Source organism: Hyla sarda, chromosome 3 (assembly GCF_029499605.1).
Source record: "Hyla sarda isolate aHylSar1 chromosome 3, aHylSar1.hap1, whole genome shotgun sequence".
In the NCBI taxonomy this organism is placed as follows: domain Eukaryota; kingdom Metazoa; phylum Chordata; class Amphibia; order Anura; family Hylidae; genus Hyla; species Hyla sarda.
In genome coordinates, this window is record NC_079191.1 from 238,847,802 (window position 1) to 238,864,346 (window position 16,545).

A 16,545-nucleotide genomic window follows, 5' to 3' on the forward strand; every position below is an offset into this window, starting at 1 on the left:
AGGGAGTACCCCTTTAAGAAGCCATTGTGATGAAGTGGGTGGATCTGTTTGCATCCAGTTAAGAGGTATAAGGGCCTTGGCAGCTGTTATTAAATGGACAATCATTTATTTTTTAACCTATAAAGGAAAACTGACAGAAGGATCACCTGTACTAACCTGAATATACAGGATTATAGTGTACTCTTTCCAATGATCTTTACATGACTAAAATCCGTTCAGGAATTATTACTATAAATGTATTTATGTAAACTAGGGTAACATAGTAAGTAATAGGGGCATCCATGCTGTTTTAGCAATGATAAGACTGCACTCTCCATCCCATCCACCCCGCCCCTTTATCAAAACTCATTTTCTGCTGCTGCATCTATATGATGAGTAGGTGAATACGCTGTTACCACTACACAAGCGATAACACTGCTCTAGACTCTGCTCCCTACACAGATAGCAGCAGGAGAAGATGAATATCTAAGGAAGGTTGATTGGACAGGAGGGAGTGCGTGGCGTTATCATTGCTCAAACCGCAATGATAACACCATCATTGCTATTTTAACCCCTTGGGGACCGAGACCATTTTGACCCTAAGGACCAGAGCATTTTTTGCACATCTGACCACTGTCACTTTAAAGGGGTACTCCAGTGCTTAGACATGTTATCCTTTAAGCATTAATAACTCTGGGATGCTTGTCCTTATGAATTTGATTCAGAGAATGTTTTTTTCAAAACATATTTTACTTTGTTAGTGGTAAATTTCTGTCGATACTTGCATCATTTCTTGGTGAAAATTTCAAAAATTTAGCATTTTTATAACTTTGAAGCTATCTGCTTGTAAGAGAAATAGACATACCAAATACATTATATATTGATTCACATATACAATATGTCTATTTTATGTTGGCATCATAAAGGTGACATGTTTTTACTTTTTGAAGACATCAGAGGGCTTCAAAGTATAGCAGCAATTTTCCAAGTAAATTTCAAAATCTGAATTTTTCAGGGACCAGTTCAGTTTTGAATTGAATTTGAGGGTCTTTATATTAGAAATACCCCATAATGGACCCCATTATGAAAACTGCACCCCTCAACTTATTCAAAATGACATTCAGAAATTTTTCAGCCTTTTTTTTTTAAAATACTTTGCTCGTAGGTGATATATTTTCCACTAAAGTGGTGTGCAAATGGTACCACTAAATAGCCAGTTTGATCTGCAGTGATTTTGGTGTTAATGTTTATCTGTTTTCTGTGAAAAGCTTTCAGAAGTTTGTCCACAATTTAAAAAAACAAGGCTGTATTCCAAAAACAATGCCAAACCTGTCTGATGGTTGTGTCTCTATTGAAATGAATAGGGCTGAACTGCAATTAAACAAACTCTCAGTAAATAGATGTGGCACAGTCTTTGATAAAAAGCAGCCAAGTTTTCTTTAACCCTGCATCACCTTTTTTAAAGAAATTAAAACCAAAACACAAAAGGTAAATTTGCTATGACTGTTTCCATATACCGTTTCCACCTTAGACTCCGCTCCCTGGTACGGTCCGTGTCATCTGCCACACAGGTCCAGCGAATCCACATCCACCGGGGTTCCTGTCTTCAGAAACGTGAGTGTTACAGTAAGATCCGGCCATGGATCCCGCTGAGGTACCCCTTCCTGAAGTCGCGGATCTTCCCTCCGTTGTGATACGTCACTCGCAGCAGTTGGCCCGACGCAGCAATTTTCTCAACTGTCAGCCATGATGCAACAGGTTTTGGCCTTGCAACAGCAGCAGGTACCACAATCTGGCTCACTCCCACCTCCAGCTCCTGCAGTGTCTTCTGGCTTCCAGCTGCACCTGCCTTTGCCTTCCAAGTATGATGGGGATTCCAAGTCGTGCAGAGGATTTGTTACACAGTGCTCCATGCACTTTGAGCTCATGTCTGAACTGTTTCCGATGGAACATAGTAAGGTGGCCATTGTCATTAGTCTACTGTCCGGAAAAGCCCTGGCTTGGGCTACACCCCTTTGGGACCTTGGTGATCCAGTATCCTCCAATTTGTCGGCATTCTTGGCGGAATTTTGCAGTGTCTTTGAGGAACCCGCACGTGCCTCTTCAGCTGAGACAGCGTTGCTGAACCTCTGTCAAGGGAATTCTACCGTTGATGACTATGCGGTTCAATTCCGCATTCTAGCCTCTGAACTTGCCTGGAATGATGAGGCCTTGTGTGCCACATTCAAAAAAGGACTGTCAAGAGGGATTAAAGATGCCCTTGCAGCACTTGATCCTTTATCTTCTTTAACAGAACTTATCTACTTGGCCACACGCATGAATGTGCATTTTGCCGAGAGACAGGAGGAATTGCGCTTAGAGAGGGAAAGGTAGAAGACCTCCTCCTTCCTTCTCTCCTGATGACATGGTGTGGCTTTCATCCAAATACATCCGCTTCAAGATCCCCTGTTACAAGCTTGGTCCTTGCTACCCTGGTCCCTTTCAGATTCTACAAAAGATCAATCGTGTCTCCTACAAACTCTGTCTACCTGCTACATTACATATTCCCAATTCCTTCCACGTCTTTCTCCTCAAGCCTCTTGTCATAAACTGTTTCCCTCAGAAGAATCTTGTCCCCACACCTGTCTCCGGCTCACCTGACGTCTACAAAGTTAAACAGATTCTTGCTGCAAAAACTGTGAGAGGTAAAAAAATTTTGTGCTCGACTGGGAGGGTTACGGTCCTGAGGAGAGATCTTGTGAGCCTGAGGAGAATATCCTGGACCGGGACTTTCTCAGGAGTTTTCTCTCTCATAAAAGGAGGGTGAGACCAAGGGGGGTACTGTTACGTCATGTGCTCCGGCCACACACGCTGGCCATGAGCGCATGATCCCCTTACCTTCTGCTGCCGATGGGGCTGGGACTCGCATCGCGGGACGCACCCGCATGCGAGCCCCAGTCTGTCACTCTCCAGGTGTTTTTCCTGCCTCTGCCTCTCGGCTCCAGCGCGCGTGTCCCCATCCCCTAGGGCGCGCGCGTGCCGGAGCTTTAAGATTTAAAGGGCCAGTACGCTCATTATTGTAATCCACCTGTTGCTCATTTATAAATTCCTCCACCCTCCTCAGTTCCCTGCCGGATCTTTGTTGCCTTGTGCCTTTGTGAAAGCGTTCCTTTGTATTGCTTTGCCGTGTATCAGATCTCTTGCTCTTGTAACTTGACCTTGCTCCTCTATTGCCTGCCTACTGAACTCCTGCTTCACTTTGACTATGTTACTGTGCCACCTGCCTTGACCTTCTGCTATCCAGACTACGAGTTGCCTTATCTCCTCAGCTGCCTGTGTGGGCGAGCCGTGCCAGGGGTAGCGACCTGGATGCCGCCTGCCGCAGCAAGTCCATCCTGCTTTGCAGCGGGCTCTGGTGAAAACCAGCAGCACCTTAGACTCCGCTCCCTGGAACGGTCTGAGTCATCTGCCACACAGGTCCAGTGGATCCATGTCCACCGGGGGTTCCTGTTTTCAGAAACGTGAGTGTTACAGTTAATTCTGTCTGTTACATGCTTGTGATTTGTTTTTTTAATATATAAAAAATAATCATAATAATATGTGTTGAAATCAAAAAGGGCAGAGGTTTACTTGTACATTGTACATTTTTCTTACCTTTAAAGTGCAGTATTACTGATTTACTGTGAGCATTACAGATTTTGTGCCCTAATTACTAAGTCCCTAATGAGTCACAAGCTACAAAGACTACTAAAATAAGTACACAAATTTGGCACACAGTCTACAATGTACATTTACATAATTGTAAAGTGCAATAAAAAGATTATTGCCCCTGGGAAAACTCTTTTAACTCTTAGAAAGTCCCAAACTCTTTTAGCTCTTAGAAAATCCCTTAAAACAGAAAATTTTAATGAATGTGTATTAAAAACAATCCAACAACTATTTCACTTGCACTTAACCAGATATACTGCGACCCAATATACTGGGTTATGGTGCAGGTGAATAGCTGTTAAAAGAAGGGCCTCTTACGTTTTCAGGTTATGTATTTCCTGACTTCTGGCTGTTACAATAGCATTACCATTGCGCTCCAGAGCGCAATGGAGGGGGGAGCCAGCTTGCTCAGCTTCCCTGCCTCATCAATATTTCACCTCCAGCCTGTAAACGTGAGAGCCTGCAAAAGGGGGTGGTATGGATGAGCACTCTGCTCCCTGCCACACCTGGCTCTCACATCACAAAAGGGATCAAACTGAAGACAGAATATTGATGAGGCAGGGGAGCTGGATGAGCAGTCTCCCCATCTCCATTGTGCGCTGAAGCGCAATGGCAATGCGATTGTAATGGCCAGAAGTCAGGAAATACATAACCTAAAAACTTAAGTGACGCTTCTTTTTACAGCTATTCACCCACACTATAACCCCATATATTGGGTTTAGTGTGGGGACATAGCTGTCAGATTCTCTTTAAGAAATGCATATGAAAACTAAGAAATAAGTGGCATGCAGGTTACCACTTAAATGTAGGCTTTGTATTTCACATTTAAAAACTGAACATTTAAATGAATGTAAATATGTATAATTATTATAAAGTCTTCTAAAATAGATAATGGCAATCCTCTGTATTATTAAATTCTATTCAAGAGGACAGTATAGTTCAGTGTTTCTCAAGACCCACCAACAGGTCATGTTTTCTGGATTTCCTTAGTCTTTCACAGGTGATATAATTATAGTCAGTGAATCAGGCATCACCATAGCTATATCACCTGTGAAAGACTAAGGAAATCCTAAAAACATGACCTGTTGGGGGGTCTTGAGGACTGCGCTTGAGAAACACTTGTCTAACTGGAGGAAAGGGACCTTCACCTGATTTGGTCAGTGTGACCTTTGAAACCATTTGAGTATAGCATTCTGGGTGTCACATAGGGCAGGGATAGAGTGCAGCCCTGAACTCGCCCACTCCCTCTGTCCCTGCCTACTTGTGCACCCTCCCTAGGAAGCAGGTTCATAACCACGGTGCCAGTCCCTTCCTATATAAGTGATGGAAGTCAGTAGTCAAAATAATAAACTGCAAAAAACAGTCAAATGTCAGGGACAAAAACAGTCAAATGTCAGGGACAGCTGGAGGCACACAAACTAACAGAAATAACCCAAACACACACACACACACAAATATGCAGTCAACGAGCTGAGTCCAAGCCAGGAGTGAACGAAGTACAATAGCAGAGTGTCAAAGGGTATTCAAAAGCCGAGCCAAGAGTCACAAAACCAGAATAAACAATATGAGTACAGAGGTTGCTAGGTCAGTTACAAGAACTTTCACAGGCAAGGAATGACTGGGAAAGATCTCCTTATATGCCTGTGCAACTAACGGGAGGACTCCAAATTGCCGCAAACTGAACCACACACAAAAGCACAGAGGCGTAGTCCCAGCAACCAAGGAAAACAAAAACTCTCAGGGCAGATTAACCTTACGAGTTCTTACACTGGGTATGATATTAATTTCAAATTAAAATACCTATGTGCTTTTTGGGTCCATTCTCAATGTGCAAAACAAATTCATCTGATGGTGAAAAAAAAAAAAAACTGCCAGCGCACACCCTTCTATGCAGAATCAAATAGGCAGGTTACAGATATAGCATGCACCATATTGTGCCTGGTGATGCTACTCTTACTTTTCTGGTGTCTCTCAATGGGTGCAATATAGACATTTGTGTATATAAGTGAAGATGCATACATTACTGTATTAATCAGCACTCATTTGTATCTTGGCCCCAGAATCAGCTGTATATTTACCAGCCCAGATGCTCTCACACCTGGCCTGGCAAATATAAAGTGAACAGTGATGCATATAGTAATTAAATGAAATACCAATAGGGGTCCAACAATGATATGGAATGTGTATATGGCGTACACTGCAGCTTAAAGAGTACCTGTCACCAAATAAAACTTTTAATATAGTGTTCCTTGTGTCCCATTCCCATTCACTTGCTTTTAAAATTATCAACATAAATATGTTTAAAATGTAACAGAAAAAAAGGCACTAGGTGGCTCTGTTCTGTTCTGTTCCCTGCCACAATTACCGTATTTTTCGCCCTATAGGACGCACCGGCGTATAAGACGCACCCAATTTTTAGGGGCAAAATCTAAAAAAAATAAAGATTTTGAACCCAATAGTGGTCTTCAACCTGCGGACCTCCAGATGTTGCAAAACTACAACTTCCAGCATGCCCGGACAGCCGTTGGCGTTTGCTGGGAGTTGTAGTTTTGCAACATCTGGAGGTCCGCAGATTGAAGACCACTGCATAGGATTTAATACTCACGTGTCCCCGCCGCTCCGGACCCGTCACCGCTGCCCTGGTTGTCGCTCCATCGCTGTCCCCGTTGCTCCGGAACGTCTCTGCTGCCGGGCGGGTATCCTCGCTCTCCGTCGCCGTCATCACGTCGTTACGCACGCCGACGCACGTACGCGACGACGTGATGACGAGGCCGGCATACAGGGGATCCCTGAACGGAGAAGACACCGAGGAGGCAGGTAAGGTCCCTCCCGGTGTCCTGTAAGCACTAACCCGGCTATTCAGTCGGGCTGTTCGGGACCACCGCGATGAAATCGCGGCGGTCCCGAACAGCCCGACTGAACAGCCAGGTTAGTGTCACTTTCCCTTCAGACGCGGCGGTCAGCTTTGATCGCCGCGTTTGAAGGGTTAATACAGGGCATCACCGCGATTGGTGATGTCCTGTATTAGCCGCGGGTCCCGGCCGTTGATGGCCGCAGGGACCGTCGCGATGGGGGTGTATTCGCCGTATAAGACGCACCGACTTTTACCCCCCAGTTTTGGGGAAGAAAAAGTGCGTCTAATACGGCGAAAAATATGGTAATACAGTGAGATTGTTCACCTCCCAGCCTGGCAGGAGACCAAACTAAGGAAGTGTTTCTCTGCACTCTGCTTGATTGACAGCTGCACAGAGCCTCACTGAAAGCTGCAAAGAGCCTCATTGAAAGCTGAAAAGAGCCTCACTGAAACATGTATAGAGCCTCACTGAAAGCTGCACAGAGCCTGAAGTCTTCTATTTAGCACAGCACTGCAACGATGTGAGGGTGGAAGTGGTCCCCTAGCAGGCTAAAGTGATGTCATGCCTGCTGGGAAATGCCAACTTTCTCCTGCTGGGAGATTGCACTATGTGAGCAAGAATAAAGGTAAGATATACAGCTTTTTAAAGCTCTGAAATATTTTTTAAGGGTGGGAGGAGTGTTAGGGAACATAGCCTGAGTTAGTTTAGAAAAGTATATTTGGTGGCAGGTGCTTTTTAAGTGCGATAAGTTGGGACCCTCCTTACCACCAATATTTAATAGAATCAGAAAAAATTTATAGCCCCCATTAACGCTGTTTGGGACTTGTAAAAAGTTATTGGATATTACTTTGTTACTCTGCATCAACATTGCTGGTTGAGACGCAGCCAGCTGGGGCAGTTCTCCCAGTGCAGTGGATCCAGAGTCTAAGCTATTTGCTGTAAAACTCATATTTTTTTTGACATCTCATTGTGGCAGTAAGAGGCTGCATCCCTTTATTATGGAAAATGTAGAAGCCCCCCCTGCCAATGTTACTCAGGAACTCTAAGAAGTAGCAATGGGAGTTTTGAAATTTAATAGTGCTACTATTTGTCCAATTCCATATGAAAATTGCTATAAGTATATATATATCGAGGGGGCGTACCGTCGACCTCTCTAGGTTGATGCTATGCACATTAGCGCTCTCAATGAGCGCTAATGCGGGGGCCCAGTTCAGGAGATCACAGGGGGTCCCAGCGGTCGGACCCTTATCCTGTGGACCCTGCAGTTGTCCTTTAATGTATGTGTGAGTATGTATATATGTTTCAGAAATACTTCCAAATTGCTGGAATCAAATTACTTATTTATATACTAAATATATAGTAGACTTTAATTAACCCTAATGCACCTCCTTATGTGATATTTGCCACAAAGGGTATATCCAAAGTGGACTTTCACTCTTTTGACATTTTCTGTGTATACATTGAATAGATATAAAAATAAAGGCGGCTTACACTGACATACTATTCTATTCTGTGCAATGTCAGCTAAAGTTAGAAATGGATCCACGTGTACTAGTCTTTGCTTTTATACTTTTTTTTCTCTGTTTAGGTACACGACTTTACCAAACTTTTGAAACAATGCCTGAACATGGGAGCTCCCGATTGTGTAGATAACATGTTTACTGTACTATGTAGTACTCTTATCATTTACATTGCTAACAATTTTGAACACTGGAACAACAGTTCACACCATTACTGAAAAAGTAATGGCCTCACTGTAATTTATTTGATAGATTGATTAACAATTCATTGTTAATTGGATGTTTGCCTCTCAGGTTGGAAAATGGCTTTCGGGAAGCATCAGGTAACTTCAGTTCATACAGATGAATGTGTTGTGCACACTAAACAAAAAACAGGTGGCATTATGCTGTACATTGCAACTTCTTATAAACAATGGCTAAAACATTTTCCTGGTTTAGAATTTTGTTTTAAGTTTATAAGATTATCGGTACTTGTACTATATATTTTTTTATGTAATATTCATATAGGTGATTAATATGTGATTCTCTCTCTCGCTTTCTCTCTCTCCTTCTTTCTTGTGCCACACATAATCTACATAGGCTAGACAGGCACTCTGACCATTTAATTCCTTCAAGTCCCTTATGCAAACACAACTAGCGGTAGCAGTAAAGCTTTATTATCACTTATATACTAAGCTGGGGCCCTTCTGTTACTTCTCCCTACCTTCTCCTCAATCTCTTTACCTTTCTACTCTTGGTAAGATCACCGGCCTCTGTTTCTTGTACAATGAACATGGAGCTGCTTATAATAAACTCCACAACAACTGTAAGGCTATGTTAACATGCCAAAATTTCCGTGCGGAATTCCACTTTGGAATTCCGCACAGAGATTATGCAATAGAGTTCCATTGATTTAAATGAGATTCTGTTGCGCTGTTCACATAGAAGTATTTTTGTGCCGGAAACATCTGGTGCGGAAATTCAAATTCTGGTATCCATTCTTTCTGCGGACTCTGCATGGAATGCATTCCCGTCTAAAAGACGACACAGTCCTGTGTGATCCTAGAATTTCCAGAATGTCTGCACAGAGATTTTCCGTGCGGACTTTCTGGAGTGTGAACATAGCCTAACAGTGCTGTTGCAGTGTTTTCTATTTGCTAGGTATCTGTGAGACAGGAGCGGGGCAAATAGCTGCTATGTGAAAGGAGCTGTGGACACTATAGGATATGATGGTTTATAGGATATGGTGTGCAGAAAATATAACAAATATAGTCACAAGTCTAAAAATGCTGATTAGTTTGCATTTAAAATAACTTCCTGCTGTTGCATACAACTGATTAAAAGAAAATGTGACTCAACATAAGATGGTTCAGTTAAAACAATGCAAAGGATTCTATACCTTCAAGAGGGAAAATATTGTTAGTTGTTCCAAGTCAGCTGTTTGCAAAGTTTGGTGCAAGTATAAACAAATTGGAAAACATATGGGTGTCACAATCTGCATTAAGGCTTTAGACTGTTTTCATACATTAAGCGGCATAGTAGCTTATTAGCACATGTGGTTTATGCTGCCAATTACCAAAATCACTGTAAATATGACAAGTTTTATCAGTAAAACTGTCCATTTTAACCATGATTCTTTTCATTTGCAGCAAAAATGCTTTCCCTGGCCTCCAGTACGATTATCTTCCAGGTTCTGGTGCTTGACATGCTACAGTGCAGCTCAGCGAATGGCTGACCACATTGGTGCCCCACCTCACCTAGTGATTTGCTGAGCATACTGGGCCCAGGCACCAGGAAGGAGATCAGCCCAATCACTACAACAATCACTTTACTGCACTCGTCAATACTGGGTCGTGTTCACTGCACCTTCCTGCTGTCTACGCCAGGCTTTCTGTTACGTTATGCCCTCCGGCTGCACATGCTGACCGTGAGCGCATGGTCCCGTTACTTGCTGCTGCCGGCGGGACTGGGACTCGCATCGCGGGACGTACCCGCATGCAAGCCCCAGTCCATCACTCACCTAGTTCTTCTCCTGCCCCAGCCTCTGCCTCACTGCTCTGGTGCGCGTGTCCCCATCCCCAAAGGGCCAGTGTGCTCATTAGTGTGATTCACCTGTGGCTCATTTATACATTCCTCCACCCTCCTCACTCCCCTGCCAGATCTTTGTTGCCTTGAGCCTGAGAGAAACCATTCCTGTTTCTGCCTTGCCGTTTATCTGATCCTTTGCTTTGTGACCCGACCTTGCTTCTCTGCCGCCTGCCTATTGACCTCCTGCTATGTCCTGACTACGCAACCATGCCGCCTGCCCTGACCACCTGCTATCCAGACTACGAGCTTCCTTATCCCTCCTGTGCCTCGCATCTCCTCAGCTGCCTTTGTGGTCGAGCCATGCCAGGGGTAGCAGCCTGGGTGCCGCCTGCCACAGCAAGTCCATCCCGCTTTGCGGCGGGCTCTGGTGAAAACCAGTGGCACCTTAGACTCTGCTCCCTGGTACGGTCCGAGTCATCTGCCACACAGGTCCAGCGGATCCACATCCATTGGGGTACCTGTCTTCTGAAACATGAGTGTTACACTTTCGCTGCTGACCTCTTTTCTGATGCCCCTGTGGCTGCAGTTCCTCCAGGAGACATGTGTGTGCACTGGCTACAACTTAAACAGGCATTTTGGACTGTATCATTTGAAAATGATCTTTAATTAGTTTGAATCATTTTTCTTTTTTAAATCATTTTTTTTTCTTCTTTTTCTTAGTTTCCATTTATCTATGTTTGGACATAATCCTGAAAATGTGCAGTCTCAATTTTGGCCACTAGGCCTAAAACTAAGCAGAAACTTCCTGTTCTGCTCTTCTGTATAGATCACTTCCCTCTTCTCAACACAGACAATAGTACAGTAAAAGGTGACACATACAATAACTTTTCTAACAGCTCAGCCTCCCCCTCCCTCTAGAATGACCTTTGCAAAGGTCAGTTAGCATTCCCATTCATCTATTGTTGCCTATGCCCATGATACTTGCTGTAAAACCTATCTCTAATTTCTGGTAGTTATAAAAAAAAATGAAATAAAAAGAAAATAGAATTAAAATTAAGATTAAACAAATATGGAACATGTTTCAATATCTGTCTGAAAACAGGAAATAAATCTAGGTGATACATTACCAGAATCTGCTTTCCTAGTGTGAAGTCCACATATCACTGCCTGACATTTAAGGCTGCCCCACACCATAGTGTTCCTGATCTGCTATTCTGTATCTCACCTCTACCTGTGTACCCAACTTTGCCTCTGTCTGACTGTGTACCTTGCTGACTCTCCTGTGCATGATCTGCGCTGGCGACATTGAACCTGTGACTGTATCCAGCCAGCAAATTATCCTGCTGCTATTAGAACATCTTTAGCTCTGCTACATCTTTACCTTGAGGCTACTTAATCTTTACTGGGCTAAATCTCCTGCTGTTGACTAGCACCACCTATTGGAATTGCTTTCTGTTATTGACTGAACTGTGCTATGTCTCCTGCTATTACCATCTGGTGCTGACCTCTTAATGTATCCCTGGTTCCTGGCATTGGGGCTTTGTGGCCTGCTTGACGTGCCTTTACCTATACCGGACCCCTCTAAGAGCAGTGACCTGGTATCATCTAGCAGCAGAAGTCCAGCTTCCACATACCTAGAGGATACTTAGACTCCGCTCCTGAGTGTGGTCCTAAGTCAAACTGGTATGGTAACACAGGGGTCCAAACCCATTGGAGTGTTACAGGGACATTCAGATTTTTTTATGTGGGTTTTTCAAAAATAGTTTAACAGAATCTAACACAAAACATTATACATGAAAGCAGAAAGCATATAAAGTAACTCAAGCCCAATTGCCTAGAACATGAAATTCTAAATATACATTGCAGATTTTACACACTGGTAAGGGTTACCAAAGTCAGTAACATATTTTTTATTTGTTGGAAAGGTTTTAAAGGAGTACTGCAGTGTAAGACACATCCTTTATCCGCAGGATAGGGCATAAGTGTCTGATCGTGGGGGGGTCCTACCATTGGGATGCCCTGCCATCTCCTGTATGGGGACCCGGCATTGCCATGTCTGTGTGCGGCTAATGCACGTGCCATTGAGGTCGATGGTCTCCCCCCCCCATACAGCTCTATGGGAGAGGCGGGGATGCAAGAATGCTGCATCTCCGCCTCTCCCATAGAGATACATGGAGGGGGCATGTTGGCCGCAGCATGATGCTCCTGTGCGGGGCCCAGCGTTCAGACCCCCGACGCTCAGACATCCTGAAAATAGGGGATAAGTGTCCGGCAATGCAGATCTCCTTTAGGGTGCGTTCACACGCTAGTAGATAGCAGCAAGTTACGCTACCCATTGATTTAAATGGGTCCTCGGACAGTCCGCAAATCTGACACTATTGCGGACTGTCTGTGGACCCATTCAAATCAATGGTAGTGTAAGGCTGCATTCACACCACGTTTTGTACATACGGGTGCCGGATCCGGCGGGGGGGAGGGGCAAACCGGGCGCTCCCGTACCCCAGCCGGATCAGCCCGTGACTCCATTTACTTTAATGATCTGACCGGAGTCAAACGGTGACTCCGGTCGGCTCAGTTTTGACCCATATGTGGTTTCCTGACCGGACCTAAAACCGTAGTATACTACAGTTTTAGGTCCGGTCCAAAACCACATACGGGTCAAAACTGAGCCGACCGGAGTCACCGTTTGACTCCGGTCAGATCATTAAAGTAAATGGAGTCACGGGCTGATCCGGCTGGGGTACGGGAGCGCCCGGTTTGCCCCTCCCCCCGCCGGATCCGGCACCCGTATGTACAAAACGTGGTGTGAATGCACCCTAACTCGCAGCAGGTTTCCCGCAGCGCGAAACCCGCTGCTAGTAATAGCTTGTGAACGCAATCTCAAGGAAGGTTTGTTCAGGGAGGACAATACATTTAGATTACATTCACATATTGATCCATTTCAATTTTCACTACCTCTCACTTCAATGGGTCTGCCAGCAATCTGCCAATCTTCCGCTATCGCAAATTTTCCGTGAGTAGACAATTATAAGTGGATATTTACAAATCAAAAGAGAAATAATATGTGCTTTATACGTTTATATAATATATAAATATAAATAAATATAATATATAAATATATAACTAATATATAAGTTAGAGACTGGGTCCAGCGCTTTATAGTATTTCATCATTAAAATATTTCTCTCTTTCACAGGCTCATTTTTGATCTTCATGGTGATATTTGATCTGTCTTGCTACATTTACTGGTAATTGTAATAAGCCTGATTCCAGGATATGCTTAAGCCGACTGAGTTTTGACCAGCCTGTATATTAATCTTTACACATTTATGATGAACTTAGAATTGCTGGAGGATGAACATTTGTGCAGCTAAGAAATAAATGTAATCAGTCTCCAAGTGCAGTTGCGAACAGCCTGAGGGAGAAACCGATTCAAAGCGAGGAAAGTGTATTGTGCTGGTAATGGCTGACTCCTTCCTGTAAATCATCTTTCCTGAATTTTTCTTCATAGTACTGGATACCTATTGGATTACTGGGAACTGCAATAATGCATTGATTAGGATGGTGACAATCTTACAGGCAGCCTGTTAGAGATACAAGTCAGACAATTTGAGCGAAGCTTTTATTTTGTAAAATGAAAACTTATGTTATTGGCTGCTATAGGCAACAAAGTTTCTATTTATTTCCCTAAATGTCTCAGAATATGGCTTGGGCTTGGAATGCACAGCAACAGTTACACAATAAAATCTGTGATCTAAAGAGCAACAGGAAGGGGAATAAAAGGGGTAGGACATTTGAGTGTTAAAGGGGTACTCCCGTGGAAAACTTTTTTTTTCTAAATCAACTGGTGGCAGAATGTTAAAAAGATTTGTAAAGTACTTCTATGAAAAAAAATCTTAATCCTTGCAGTACTTTTTAGGGGCTATAGCTACAGAAGAAATACTTTTCTTTTTGGGTTTCTCTGATGTCCCGACCACAGTGCTCTCTGCTGACCTCTCCTGTCCATTTTTTGGAACTGTCCAGAGCAGGAGAAAATCTGCATAACAAACACATGCTTTTCATTTTCACGGAACACTGTTCCAAAAATCTGCCAGACACCTGTGGGGCGTAAATGCTCACTGCACCCCTTATTACATTCCGTGAGGGGTGTAGTTTCCAAAATGGGGTCACATGTGGGGGGGGGGGTCCATTGTTGGTGGCTTTGTAAACATATGTGGCCTTCAATTCCGGACAAATTTTCTCTTCAAAAACCCAGTGGCGCTTCTTCTCTTCTGAGTATTTTAGTTCGCCTGCAGACCACTTTACATCCACATATGGGGTATTTTCTTACTCAGAAGAAATGGGGTTACAAATTTTGGGGGGCTTTTTTTTCCTATTTTCCCTTGTGAAACTGAAAAATTTAGGGTAACACCAGCATTTTAGTAAAAAAATAGTTTTTTTCATTTTCCCATCCAACTTTAAGGAAAATTTGTCAAACACCTGTGGGGTGTTCAGGCTCACTATATGCCTTGTTATGTTCTGTGAGGGGTGTACTCTCCAAAATGGGGTCACATGTGGGTCTAAATCTTTTTGCATTTATGTCAGAACCGCTGTAAAATTAGCCACCCCTGTGCATATCACCAATTTAGGCCTCAAATGTACATAGTGCACTCTCATTCATGGGCCATGTTGTGCATCCGCAGAGCATTTTACGTCCACATATGGGGTATTTCCGTACTCAGGAGAAATTGCGTTGCAAATTTTGGGGGTCTTTTTTTCCTTTTACCTCTTGTGAAAATAAAAAGTATGGGACAACACCAGCATGTTAGTGTAAAAAAATTTTTTTTTTGTTTACACTAACCGGCTGATGTAGACCCCAACTTTTCCTTTTCATAAGGGGTAAAAGGAGAAAAAGCCCCCCAAAATTTGTAACTCAATTTCTCCCGAGCACGGAAATACCCCATATGTGGCCCTAAACTGTTTCCTTGAAATACAACAGGGCTCCGAAGTGAGAGAGCGCAATGCACATTTGAGGACTAAAATATGGATTGCATAGGGGTGGACATATGGGTTTTCTACACCATTGATTCCCAAACAGTGTGCCTCCAACTGTTGCTAGACTCCTAGCATGCCTGGACAGTCAGTGGCTGTCCAGAAATGCTAGGAGTTGTTGTTTTGCAATATGTTTAACATTTTTATTGGTGGTGGGGGGGGGGGGGGTGCAGGCAATGTAAGGGGGTGTATATGTAGCCTTTTACCCTTTATTATGTGTTAGTGTAGTGTTGTGATTTTAGGGTACATTCTCACTGACGGGTTTACAGTGAGTTTCCTGCTAGGAGTTTGCGCTGCAGCAGAAAATTTGCCGCAGCTCAAACTTGAAGCAGGAAACTTACTGTAAACCTGCCCATGTGAATGTACCCTATACATTCACATGGGGGGGGGGGGCAAACCTCCAGCTGCTGGGCAAAGCTCCAGCAAAACTACTTCCGCAACAGCTGGAGGCACACTGGTTGGAAAACCTTCAGTTAGGTTCTGTTACCTAACTTAGTATTTTCCAACCAGGGTGCCTCCAGCTTTTGTAAAACTACAACTCCCAGCATGTACTGATCGCCGGAGGGCATGCTGGGAGATGTAGTTATGCAACAGCTGGAGGTATGCAACTACAACTCCCAGCATGGCGAGGCAGCTGTTTGGGCATGCTGGGATTTGCAACATCTGGAGGGCTACAGTTTAGAGACCACTGCACAGTGATCTCCAAACTGTGGCCCTCTAGATGTTGCAAAACTACAAATCCCAGCATTCCCAGACAGCAAACTGTTGTGTGGGCATGCTGGGAGTTGTAGTTTTGCAAGATCTGGAGGGCCACAGTTTAGAGACCACTGCACAGTGACCTCCAAACTGTGGCCCTCTAAATATTGCAAAACTACAACTCCTAGCATGCCCAAATGGCTGTATGGGCATGCTAGGAGTTGTAGTTTTGCAACATCTGGAGGGCTACAGTTTAGAGACCACTGTATTGTGGTCTCCAAACTTTAGCCCCCCTCCAGATGTTGCTAGGCAACTACTCACGAGCTTCCGTAGTCTTCACCAGGGAGCCACACGTCATCGCCGCCCGCCACCACCGGTCAGGTAAGGGACCTCCACCGCCGTCGCAGCTGGTCACGCTACAGTTCCCCTGTTCTGCCCTGATTACCGTCGGTGGGCAGAAAAGGGGGAACCAAACTTTAACCCCGCCCCCGATCTGCTATTGGTCGTGGCTTCTTGACGACCAATAGCAGGGATAGGAGGGGTGGCACCCCTGCCACCTAACTACTATACCTTCAGGGGGATCGGGGGTGTCTTCAGGACCGTGGGGGGAATATGCACAGGTTGCCTGCTGATAGATATCGGAATTCCAACGGGCGTGTCCATATGCCCTACATCCTTAAGGACTCAGGATGCAGGGCGTATGCATACGCCCTGCGTCCTGAAGAGGTTAAGGACCTGTACACCATGATCACGCTAACGGGGTTTAAATC

At 44.2% G+C, this 16,545-nt stretch overlaps 1 long non-coding RNA gene across 1 annotated transcript; it reads left to right on the forward strand.

The window, feature by feature from the left end:
- The first annotated feature begins 6,692 nt into the window (after window positions 1–6,692).
- LOC130362196 (uncharacterized) lies at window positions 6,693–14,153 on the forward strand. The gene is made up of 3 exons (XR_008891314.1): window positions 6,693–7,146; window positions 8,110–8,364; window positions 13,245–14,153. It is a non-coding gene; the product is annotated as an uncharacterized LOC130362196 (long non-coding RNA).
- The last annotated feature ends 2,392 nt before the right edge of the window (window positions 14,154–16,545 follow it).